This window comes from Ahaetulla prasina, chromosome 18 (genome assembly GCF_028640845.1).
Source record: "Ahaetulla prasina isolate Xishuangbanna chromosome 18, ASM2864084v1, whole genome shotgun sequence".
Taxonomy (NCBI): Eukaryota; Metazoa; Chordata; class Lepidosauria; order Squamata; family Colubridae; genus Ahaetulla; species Ahaetulla prasina.
Genome location: NC_080556.1, coordinates 7,495,462 through 7,508,127, shown reverse-complemented (window position 1 = coordinate 7,508,127; position 12,666 = coordinate 7,495,462). Strand labels below are relative to the sequence as shown.

At 47.0% G+C, this 12,666-nt stretch overlaps 1 protein-coding gene across 8 annotated transcripts in view; it reads left to right on the top strand.

The window, feature by feature from the left end:
• The window catches only part of CASZ1 (castor zinc finger 1), a 346,407-nt gene that overhangs the window by 278,611 nt on the left and 55,130 nt on the right, over window positions 1–12,666 (top strand). The gene's annotated exons all lie outside the window — the stretch shown is intronic.

The window sequence follows — 12,666 nt, the reverse complement described above, 5'->3', positions numbered from 1 at the left end:
AGAGCCCAGGTAAAAGAGAGAATTACAAGCAGAGTTTTCTTTTCTTTTGCTAAGGTAAAGGTAAATGTTCCCCCTCGCACATATGTGCTAGTCATTCCCGACTCTAGGGGGCGATGCTCATTTCCGTTTCAAAGCCAAAGAGCCAGCGCTGTCCGAAGGCGTCTCCGTGGTCATGTGGCCGGCATGATTCAACGCCAAAGGCACATGGAACGCCGTTCCCTTCCCACCAAAGGTGGCCCCTATTTTTTCTACTTGCATTTTTTAACTTGCTTTCGAACTGCTAGGTTGGGACAAATAACGGGAGCTCACCCCGTGACGCGGCGCTAGGGATTCGAACCGCTGAACTGCCGACCTTTCGATCGACAAGCTCAGCGTCTCAGCCCCTGAGCCGCCACGTCCCTCTTTTGCCAATCCCAGAGCCAAATTCTGGCGCCGATATATTGTGAGGGCCAGGCAGCGGGGAACTTTAAGCTCTAACGCTTTAGGAATTCAGGATGCCAGCATGGGTATGCGTGTTTGCACATGTCTGTGATGTGCCCGCTAAATCTTAGGTTTCACTCCTATTGCACTCAGGCGGGCTGGGCATAAGGAGCTCCAGAAAACTATTACAAAGGAAAATGATTAAAAGGGGAAAAGAGAGTTGGGGGGGGGGAGAAGCAGGCGCAGAGTGCATAGCAATTTACCGTCGAATTTCCAGAGGTCTCTCGCCCCACCCTCCAAGCAGAGGGCATCATCAAATGAAGTCTTAACTCCCCTTCAGGTTTAATAACTTTGCTCGACACTTCACCCTTTTCTCCCCACATCTCTGACAAGCTTTCCCAGATCTCTCGCCCGATGATCCGTCAAAAAATTCTCCCTTTTGTGCACCGGGCAGAGACGGGAGAGGGGGGGAGGCCTGGGGGGGGGGTCCAAGTTTCCCCTCCCTCCCTCCCCTCCTCGCACTCTTGCTTAATAACGGCAGCCGAAAACTCATCTCCCTTCATCTGTCCCTTCCCTCTTCTCCAGGCTCCGCGAGTTCACTGGCAACGCTCATAATTATGCATATAAGATATAAACAGAGCTGTTTAATTATCCTTCGCCACATCAGTGACAGAGTAATTAACAAACATTGCAAGATCAATGAGGAGAAGGCTGACCTTCAGTTTCTTTGATAGGGAAAAGCCCTTGTCTGTCGCCAGCACAAGGTGATTGAGTTTGGACTGGCGCTTAAGTTTGTTTTAATTCCTCAGACTCTTCCTCCCTCCCCTCCTCGCACTCTTGCTTAATAACGGCAGCCGAAAACTCATCTCCCTTCATCTGTCCCTTCCCTCTTCTCCAGGCTCCGCGAGTTCACTGGCAACGCTCATAATTATGCATATAAGATATAAACAGAGCTGTTTAATTATCCTTCGCCACATCAGTGACAGAGTAATTAACAAACATTGCAAGATCAATGAGGAGAAGGCTGACCTTCAGTTTCTTTGATAGGGAAAAGCCCTTGTCTGTCGCCAGCACAAGGTGATTGAGTTTGGACTGGCGCTTAAGTTTGTTTTAATTCCTCAGACTCTTCCTCCCCTCCTCCCAAAATATATAGCTATATATATAATGCCACCTTCTTTCTTTGCGACATGCGTTTCCACACACGCTTCTCAAATATGGAGTTGTAGGGAGCAGCGATGACTTTAGGGAACGTGAAGGACAGTATTTGACCAGAGGGAATTTTATAGCTCCATATGGCAGAGATTTTTATTTAAAATTAAAAAAAATAAAAAAATAAAATAACAGCCTGCCTCTCCAAGTCTTGATCGACAAAGGTTCCCACCCAAAACGTGCGCCAGGTGAGTTAGACGAGGAGGGAAAATTCAGGGAGGAGCTTGCGATCGGCCGCAAGGGCTAGGAACGTGACCTCCGTGGTAGCCAATGCAGACAGTATCGTCTTGTGGGCACCCGCCATGGCCCGCGGTGGCTTTCGTCAGGCCAGCTGGTCATAAAGCCAGGCTGGTTTATTTAGTAAAGCCATCCTTGGATTATTTTGATATCGGATGGATGGATGGATGGATGGATGGATGGATGGATGGATGGATGGATAGAGAGAGAGAGAATAGATTAGAGATAGATAGATAGATAGATAGATAGATAGATAGATAGATAGATAGATAGATAGATAATAGATTAGAGAGACAGAGAGAATAAATTAGACATGAATGGTTGGATGGATGGAGAATAGATTAGATAGAGAGAATAAGATAGATAGATAGATAGATAGATAGATAGATAGATAGATAGATAGATAGATAGATAGATAGATAGATAGATAGATAGATAGATAGATTAGAGAGAGAGAATAAATTAGAAGTGGATGGAGAATAGATTAGAGAGAGAGAATAAATCTGAGATAGATAGATAGATAGATAGATAGATAGATAGGGATAGAGAGATTAAAGAGAGAGAATAAATTAGACATAGATGGAGAATGGATTAGAGAGAGAGAATAAATTAGAGATAGATAGATAGATAGATAGATAGATAGATAGATAGATAGATAGATAGATAGATAGGGATAGAGAGATTAAAGAGAGAGAGAATAAATTAGACGTGGATGGAGAATAGATTAGAGAGAGAATAAATCTGAGATAGATAGATAGATAGATAGAGATAGAGAGATTAAAGAGAGAGAGAATAAATTAGACATAGATGGAGAATAGATTAGAGAGAGAGAATGAATTAGATGGATGGAGAATGGATTAGAGAGAGAGAATAAATTAGAGATAGATAGATAGATAGATAGATAGATAGATAGATAGATAGATAGATAGATAGATAGATAGATAGATAGATAGATGATAGATAGATAGATAGATAGAGAATAGATTAGAGAGAGAGAATAAATTAGAGATAGATAGATAGATAGATAGATAGATAGATAGAGAATAGATTAGAGAGAGAGAATAAATTAGATAGAGATAGAGAGAGAGAGAGATAAATTAGATGGATGGAGAATAGATTAGAGAGATAGATAGATAGAGAGAGATAAATTAGACATAGATGGAGAATAGATTAGAGAGAGAGATAAATTAGATGGATGGAGAATGGATTAGAGAGATAGATGAATAGATAGATAGACAGATAGATAGATAGATAGATAGATAGATAGATAGATGAATAGATAGATGATAGATAGATAGATAGATAGATAGATAGATAGATGATAGATAGATAGATAGATAGAAGATTAGAGAGAGAGAATAAATTAGAGATAGATAGATAGATAGATAGATAGATAGAGACTAGATTAGAGAGAGAGAATAAATTAGATAGAGATAGATAGAAAGATAGAATAACTTTATTGTCACTTTGTATGCTAATTGGCATACATTAAAATGAAATTTCGTTGCGGACACTTCTGAAAGGGTCACCACCTCCAACATACACTACTTAACCATGACAAAATAAATAAATAAATAAATAAATAAATAAATAACCATGCTTATGCCCACATACATTACATGACACAGAGGAACAGCACAGTCTAGTTCAGCTGCATACATGTACATGGCGAGAAAAAGGAATCTTCCGTGTTTCCCAGACGAAAGGCGTTGCTACAGGTGTGGGGCGGAGTAGCTACAGGTGGTGTCCTTTGCAAGACTACCCCTGGAGGGACGAGGGAGATTTGCCCCGGTATGGGTAGTCCTCGACTTACAACCATTCGCTGGGTGACCGTTCAAAGTTACCACAGCCCTGAAAAAAAGTGACTTAGGAACCAAGCCGGATTCACTTAATAGCCGTCTTGTTAACTTAACAGCGGCAGTGATTCACTTACCAACGGTGGCAGGAAAGGTCGTAAAATGGGACGACATGTCTTGCTTAAGCAACGGATATTTTGGGCACGGTGATGGTCTTAAATGGAGGACTTGCCTGTATTAGCTTTTGTTCACGGTTTCCTCCCGACAATGCGATTCTCAAAGTTTACTTATTCGGGTAGCAGGCAGGGCTCAAATCCCGATGCGTGAAAGAGCGAGGCGGGGTTGAGGTGTCCCCAGGTGTAGGTAGCAAGGAAAGGGCATGCTTGACCTGGATAGACCTTCTCAGACCTTTCCCCCCATAATCTATCCTATAATTTCATCTGTTGCAGAGGTGGGTTTCAGCAGGTTCTGACCAGTTCTGGAGAACCAGTAGCGGATATTTTGAGTAGTTCGGAGAACCGATAGTAAAAATTCTGACTGGCCCCGTCTCCCCATCTATTCTCTGCCTCCCGAGTCCCGGCTGATCAGAAAGAAATGGGGATTTTACAGTAACCTTCCCCGGATTGGAGAGGGAATGGAGAATTTACAGTATCTTTCCCATAGAGTGGGGTGGGAATGGAGAATTTACAGTATCCTTCCCCTGCCACGCCCACCAAGCCATGCCATGTCCACCAAAGCCACACCCACAGAACCGGTAGTAAAGAAATGTGAAACCCACCACTGATCTAGTGCCGTGATGGTGAACCTATGGCACATGTACCCAAAGCGGCATGGGAAGCCATGTCGCTTGGCACACGCGGCGTCGCCTGTTCCTCTTTCAGGTTTCTGGCCCGCAAGCACACACGACAATCAGCTGGCCTTTGTGTATTGGAAACCGGAAGAGCTGTTCTGTGAGCACGCGCGCTGGCCATCTGATCGGTATGTGCGCATCCGCGGCCATAACAGGAAGACTTGCCAACCAGCGTGCATGCGCGTACCGGATACTAGAAGTAAATTTTTCAGCGCGCGCATGCCCCCTGTGCAACTCCTCTTCCTGGTCGCGGCTGAGACTCCCTTTTCAGTATTTGGTGTCGTGCGCGTGATCGTTCTTTTCAGCCCTTGGTGCTGAGAAGGTTCGCCATCACTGATCTAGTCCCTTTTATTCAATACGATTTGCCCCTCTCTTTCGCCTTTTACCTGCCCCTGATGAATATCCTTGCTGCATTTTTTCGGGGTCACTACTCGGTTTCTCCGCATTCAAAAAAAAATAATGACTTATTTATTTTTTTAAAAATCATCATTAGTTTGCCGTCAGCGTAATCACTTTCGAAATTCACGTGAATCAACGCGGCATGTGATACAAGGCCAGGGATACTCTCGCCGCCTTTCGTGGTGGGGCGGATGTAGTTCTAGCAGTCAAAACTGCTCCAGTCGAAGTGGTCCTGAAATGTGCAACACAGTTGCCGTGCAAGAAAAGGACATGCACGCACACACCACACACACACACACACACACATCTCTTCCTGCCCCCTTGCCCTTTAGCTCTGGGGTCTGACCTCTGAGTGCTGTGTGAAACTTACCAGGTCGGTCAATTTTTTGTGTGTGTCAAGTCACACATCTATCGGGGACCTTCGTGTGCTGTTGAGTTTTTCCTCTGTATCGGTCCCTGACTCGGGACTGTTCTTAGCAACCGGTGACACCCCCCTCAAACCCCATCGGTTGCCAGCTGTTTGGTCATAATCACCCCCTCCCCCCCCCAAATCTGGACCCTCTCCTCATCCTGTCTTCCGATGCTCCTTGTTCGGTTCAGAAGAGAAAAGGAAACTATTTGGGACCTTCTTCCTGCCTGCCGTTTTGCTCCATTTTGCCTCTTTGCTTTTCGTTCCATATATAGTGCGCTGCTCTCGGGCTATTTTTAGCCCCCCTTGGGTGGTGTTTGTGTGAGTGTGTTGTGTTCCTTCCCCCCACACACACACAACCTCTCTCCCCTCTCCCCCCCCCTTTTTTTTTTGCTAATTCTGGATCCTTTGTGATGCGTTCCAACTCAGAGTCCTCCTCCGTCTCTCATACGCGCATATCTCTTCTTTGGCAATGCCCACAAATGGACAGGTGGCAGAGATGAAGGGAGGAGGAGGAGGAGGAGGAGAGGGGGTTCCCTTTCAAACCTCACATCCCAGCAACGGAGCGACAACAGCAACCCTGCGAAATTAGCGAGAGTCCAGAAGTCCGGAGAGGCCTCTAAAAAGTTTGCATTTGAGCATGAATCCATGCAGTGATCCTAATTTTTCAGGATCCCCTTCTGCGCATAATTCCTGTGCATAAAACCATCAAGAGTGCAGATAGAGTGAGGTGAGGGTGGTTAAGATGACTAGGACCCCCTCCCCCCTCCCCATAATCCCCCAACCCGGAATCATTTAGTTTCCTGTTAAACTTTTGCCTCCGCCCCTCCCTTCATTTGGAGACTGGCACGGGGTACCAGTCACCCTGGGGAGCCGGGGATGAGTCACCGGGGAAGGGGGGGTGAAAAAGGATGAGATCCTGTTTTCAAATCAAAGGAAGACACGAAAAACAGGAGTGGTGGGGAAGGTGGATTTAGCAAGAAATGGGAAGGAGGAAGAAAAAAAATCTTAGTTCTGAGATTGTCTCGGATTAGGGACGATTGTTGGAGCACGCCGGGGAAGGGCAGCCGGGCTGCCGAAAGCTTTGAGGTTGGAGGAGCCCCTTTGATGTGGTGGCTGAGAAAACAACAACAGGCGGGGTGGAAGTGGCGCACAAAGGCAAGGGGAGGATGTGGCACAGGCGGCCACAAAGGTCCTAGAAACACGGAGGCGGAATCCAGTGTGGTGCTTGAACAAGTTTGTGTACCTCTGTCGGGGCAATCATGAGAGATAGAAGTCAGTCTCTCTCTCTCTCTTTTTTTCCTCTTTCTTTTTCTTTCTGTCGCTCTCCCTCTCTTTTTCTCTTTCTCACTCCTTCTCTTCTCTCTTTCTGTTTCTCTCTCTTTCTTTCTCTTTCTGTCTCTTTCTCTCTTCTCTCTCTTCCCTCTCTCTTCCCTCTCTATCTCTCTCTTCCCTTTCTCTCTCTTCTCTCTTCCCTTTCTCTCTTCTCTCTTCTCTTTTCTCTCTCTCTCTCCTCTCTCTTCTCTTTCTCTCTCTCTTCTCTTCTCACTCCTTCTCTTCTCTCTTTCTGTTTCTCTCTCTTTCTTTCTCTTTCTGTCTCTTTCTCTCTCCCCCTCTTTCTCTCTCTTTCTCTCTTTCTCCCTCTCTCTCTCTTTCTCTCTCTCCCTCCGTCTCTCTTTCTCTTTTTCTTTCTCTCTCTCTCCTTCTCTCTCTTTCTCTCTCTCTCTTCTCTTTCTCTTTCTCTCTTTCTCTCTCTCTCTCTCTCTCTCTCTCTCTCTCTCTCTCTTCTCTCTCGCGCTCTCTCTCTTCTCTTTTCTCTTCTCTCTCTTCTCTCTCTTCTCTCTCTCTCTTCTCTCTCTTCTCTCTCTTCTTTCTCTCTCTCTCTCTTTCTGTATTTTTCTTTCTCTCCTCTCTCTCTCTCCCCTCTTTTCTTTCTCTCTCTCTCCTTCTTTCTCTCTCTCTCTTTCTCTTTCTGTCTCTTTCTCTCTCCCCCTCTTTCTCTCTCTTTCTCTCTTTCTCTCTCTCTCTCTCTCTCTCGTCTCTCTCTCTCTTTCTCTCTCTCCCTCCGTCTCTCTTTCTCTTTTTCTTTCTCTCTCTCCTCTCTCTTCTCTCTCTCTCCCTCTCTCTCCCTCTCTCTGTCTCCCTCTCTCTCCCCCTCTCTCTTCTCTCTCTCTCTTTTCTCTCTTCTTTCTCTCTCTCTCTCTTCTTTCTCTCTCTCCTCCTCCCTCTCTTTCTCTCTCTCTCTCTCTTCTTTGCTCCTTCTCTCTCTCTTCTCTCTCTCTCCTCCTTTCTTTCTCTCTCTTCCTCTTCCTCTTCCTCTCTCTCCCTCTCTCTTTCTCTCTCTCTTTCTCTTTCTTTTTCTCTCTCCCTCCATCCCTTTCTCTCTCTCTCTTTCTCTCTCTCCCTCTCTCCTTCCGCTCCCTCTCTCTCCACATCCCCCAGCCCTTTATCCTCTTTTTCCTCCCCTTTTGGCATCAAAGGTTTTCCCACTTCCTCCTCGTCCTTTTCAGCCAGCCCTCTTAACAAGGGATTTGAGATTTTTTCTTCTTCTTCTTCTTCTTTTTTTTCTTCTTCTGGAAGCTCCAGTGGGACATGCAAAACACCACCGGCTGCAATATGCTTTGGCAGCAGCGCTCCCCTTGATCTTAGCCCAAAGGCTGGAGCGGCTTCCCCAGCTTTCAAGCCGAAGAAGTCTTTTTCCCCAGCCAAATGTAGAGATCGCAGGCATTTGAACCAGCTTCTTTTTGCTGCCTGGTGATTTTTTTTTTTAAACCCCGAGCCTCAGCCAGCCCTTGGCTCTGCGAGAACAGCTGTCTTCTTCTGAGCCAGACAGAACTGAGACGGGGGCTCCCGACATCGTCGTCCGCACCATCCAGGATTTCGGAAGCAAAGCCGTGCTGGCGTGTGAGAAGGGCTTCTCCCCTCCCCTCTGCACCGATAGATAAAAGCCAGTCTACGTTTCTCCTGCCCAACAGTGACCAACAGCTCTTCCTACTGGGACCATTTGTGGTCCAGAAGGCAGGATAAACCATCTCCTTCCTCTCTCTCTCTCCTTTGATTTCCTCGCAGCAATGAGGCCGTTAACGTAGCTTCTCCTGTTTGCTCTCTTAAAAAAAACGTACAGAAGGTTTACATTGGAACCCTGCGTGTGTTTTCATAATCTGGCAATGTTTGTGATCTTAGGGCCATCAGCCACTCAAGAGTGCAGCACATAAATTTGGCGACATAAACAAACAGAGAGTCAACCGAAGGAGCCACTTCATCCGAGGAAGTGGGGCAGATTATATCCCAGGCCTTCTCAAACACAGCAACCCTTTCTAATTGTATTTGGACTTTGGCTTCTATAATTCTCAGCCGGCCTGACCTTTAGTTGACTGGGGCTTGCAATCAGGGGTGGGATTCACATAATTTACCTACCGGTTCGCCCCAGCGCCGAAAATGTGAGCGAGCGCGCATACGCACGGCTTCCATGCATTGTGCACGGTTTGACAACATGGCTAAATAGGACGGCATAACCGCAGATCGCTACGACTGGTTTTCCCGAACCGGCTGAATGCCACCTCTGGATTTGCTGAAGCTCAGGGCCTCTGTGGCTCAGACTGCTAATGCAGTCTGTTATTAACAGCAGCTGCTTGCAATTACTGCAGGTTCTAGTCCCACCAGGCCCAAGGTTGACTCAGCCTTCCATCCTTTATAAGGTAGGTAAAATGAGGACCCAGATTGTTGGGGGCAATAAGTTGACTTTGTATATAAATATACAAATAGGATGAAGACTATTGCTTGACATAGTGTAAGCCGCCCTGAGTCTTCGGAGAAGGGCGGGATATAAATGCAAATTAAAGAAAGAAAGAAAGAAAGAAAAACATCATTTTGGAAAGAAAACTTGGGTGATCTTTTTTGTCCTCCAGACCCGTGGCCTCCTAATCTTTTGGGCACTGTAGAGAGAGGTTTTTTTAACGTGGACTGGAGGGAGCGTGGTTTTGCATCCTGCCTGCATCCCGCGGATGGGGCTTCGCTTGTATGCACCGCCTGGTTGATGGCATGCTGCAGCTCGAGAGTCTACACATGTGATGGCGAACCTATGGCACACGTGCCCGAAGTGACACGTGGAGCCATGTCACCTGGCACATGCGGCGTTTCCCATTCCTCTTCTGGATATCTGGCGCACCTGCGCACACGACGATCAGCTGTGCGTGCAGCAGTGCTGGAAACCCGGAAGATCTGGTCTTCCGTTTTCTAGCATGAGCTTGCGCACCGGACAGCTGATCGGCACTTGCGCATGGGTAGCAGTAAGCGGAAGACTTGCCCCGGAAACCAGAAATACCTTATCCGGTGCACACATGCCCCCTGGGCAGCACCTCTTCCTGGTTATGGCCAGGAGAAGCATGTGTGTGCAGATGAAGTGCGCTTCGGCACTTTTTTTGTTGTTGTTGTTTACATTTATACCCCGCCCTTCTCCGGAGACTCAGGGCGGCTTACAATGTATAAGGCAATAGTCTCATTCTATTTGTATATTTTTTTACAAAGTCAACTTATTGCCCCCCCAACAATCTGGATCCTCATTTTACCTACCTTATAAAGGGTGGAAGGCTGAGTCAACCTTGGGCCGGGCTCGAACCTGCAGTAATTGCAGGCTCTGTGTTCTAATAACAGGCTTCTCTATTGCCTGAGCTATCCCGGCACTTGGTGCCGAAAAGGTTCGCCATCTTTGGTCTTGACCCCTGCTCTAGACTTTAGACCAAGGGTGAAATCGCACGATCCGGTAGCGATCGTGGCGGGTAGTTTGCCGATTTTAACCAGGAAGTTTTTTTACCTTCTTTTTTAACCTTCTGCACATGTGCAGAAGGTTTTGCGCATGCACAGGTTTTGTGCATGCACAGGTTTTGCCCATGCGCAGAAGGTCTGCGCGCTCATGCGTGCATGCCACTCCCGAGCCGGTAAGGAAGGTAAGTAGATTTCACCCCTGCTTCAGACATCTTATTCCAACAGCCCGAAATTGCATTTTTCTCTTGCCGCTTTCACTTCAAGAACCGGGCAACGTCGCAATATAAGGAGATCGTGACGTGTTTCTCCGTGGGATCGGAACAAAGGCCCATCGGGGTTCGTTGCTTGCCTCCTGTAAGTGCTCAGCTGCAGATTCTCCAACCCGCCCACAAGCTGGATGTAATTGAGACAGTCCCTTGGTGTCATTTGACTGTTCCCTAGAGCCTGGCAATCAGAGGGAATATTGCTTCTTGAATAGGGAGAGTCAGTCCATCAGCTGCTTGGCTGATTACCAGAGCGTCTCTTTTATCTTTTGGAATCGTGCATTTCGAAGTATCTTGTGAGACCGACGGCGGAGTCCCAGGTAGAGGGTGCGAGATGGCATTGGGAGATCGGAGTCCCTTCCCTGCACTCAAGTTGCCTTCCGCTTACTCTTCTCTCAAAGGGTGCAAAATGGGAATAATCAGAACCTGGGGCCTTCCCGTCGTTATCCGTAGACGCCTGTCTGCCAGCCTTTCGGGAGTTGCTTCTGACAATCGACTTCTGGGTAGCCTTGACCAAGCTAATGTTGGGAGAACTTTGATGATACACATAGAACACATAGCGTTGGAAGGGACCTTGGAGGTCTTCTAGTCCAACCCCCTGCTTAGGCAGGAAACCCGACACCACTTCAGACAAATGGTTATCCAACCTCTTCTTAAAAACTTCCAGTGTTGAAGCATTAACAACTTCTGGAGGCAAGTTGTTCCACTGATTAATTGTCCTCGCTGTCAGAAAATTTCTCCTTAGTTCTAAGTTGCTTCTCTCCTTGATTAATTTCCACCCGTTGCTTCTTGTTCTACCCTCAAGTGCTTTGGAGAATAGCTTGACTCCCTCTTCTTTGGGGCAGCCCCTGAGAGATTGGAACACCGCTATCATGTCTCCCCTAGTCCTTCTTTTCACTAAACTAGACATACCCAGTTCCTGCAACCGTTCTTCCTATGTTTTAGTCTCCAGGCCCCTAATCCTCTTGGTTGCTCTTCTCTGCGCTCTTTCTAGAGTCTCCACATCTTTTTAAAAAACTGGATGCAGTATTTGCAAGTGTGGTCTTACCAAAGGCATTACAAAGTGGTACTGATCCTTCACGTGACCTTAATTCTATCCCTCTGTTTACACAACCGAGGATTGTTATTAGCTTTTTTTTTTTTTTAGCTGCTGCCAACAATCTTAACCCAAAAATTGTATCTAAAAAAATATTTAAAAATTATCCAAGAAAAAAATAAGACATCCCAAGTCAAATGACGGAGAGAATGTCGTTCCCCTTGTTTTTATATTACCACAACTTTTTTCGAGCTGCAAAGAGCATTACTGGAGGAGATAATCACTCACCCCTTCCCACAGGGGCCAGTCCAGGGGTGGGCTTCAAAATTTTTAGCAAGGGGTTCTCTGCCTGGTTGCTGGGTGGGCGTGGCCATGGTGGGCGTGGTCTAGTCAGCCTCCTGCACCATAGCTGGGGGGGTGGATGTTTTTTCCCTCCCCGGGCTCCGGAGGCTTTCCTCAAGCCTCCGGAAAGGCCAAAACAGCCTCCCCAGGCTCTGGAGGCCAGAAACAGAAGAAGGCCTGTTTCTGGCCTTCCCGAACTTCCAGTAGGCCCGTTTTTCACCCTCCCTGAGCCTCGTGCGTGTCCTGCACTTACCTGCATCCAAAACGGGCCATGTGGGGGACTCCTGGTAGGGGAGGGGTGGGCGGGGCCAGCCAGGAGTGGGATTTAGGGGTTGTCTGAACTGCGCAGAATCTTAGCTAGAGGTTCTCCGGAAACCCCTACAAACCCCCAGCAGCCCCACCCCTGCTCTAGGGCAGTCTGATGCCTCTGAGAATTTCGCTAAAAAGCTTGGGAGTTTTTTGAATTTTTTTTTTAGGGAAATCTTTCGAAGCTGACACTCGGTTGCTGTTGTCATTTTTCCAAACGCACAAGTTCCATTCAGACAGCTTCATTAATAACCGTGGGTAGACATACCCATGATTCAGAATGCACCCGGGACAAAAACGAATTAAACCACTTAATTGTGACTGGGATGAAGAATATGGGTTTGTACACACGCTTTTTTTTTCACACACGCTCGTTCGCGCCGTCAATCCAAGTGTCTTTCTGGCTACTTTGTCCACAACTTTTATATATATTTTTTCCCTAGGGTTCCTTCTGCCCTCTTTCTCCCCCTTCGCTTCTGTCTCCACCTCGCTGCTTTTTTGGGGAGGTGGGAAGGGGTCCCTTCAGTGCCAGCCTCCACACACACACACACACACACACACACACACACACACACACACAGGCAGGGTAGCCTCTCCGGTGCCTTTGGCATATTGGTACCGACCTCGCTTTCAGG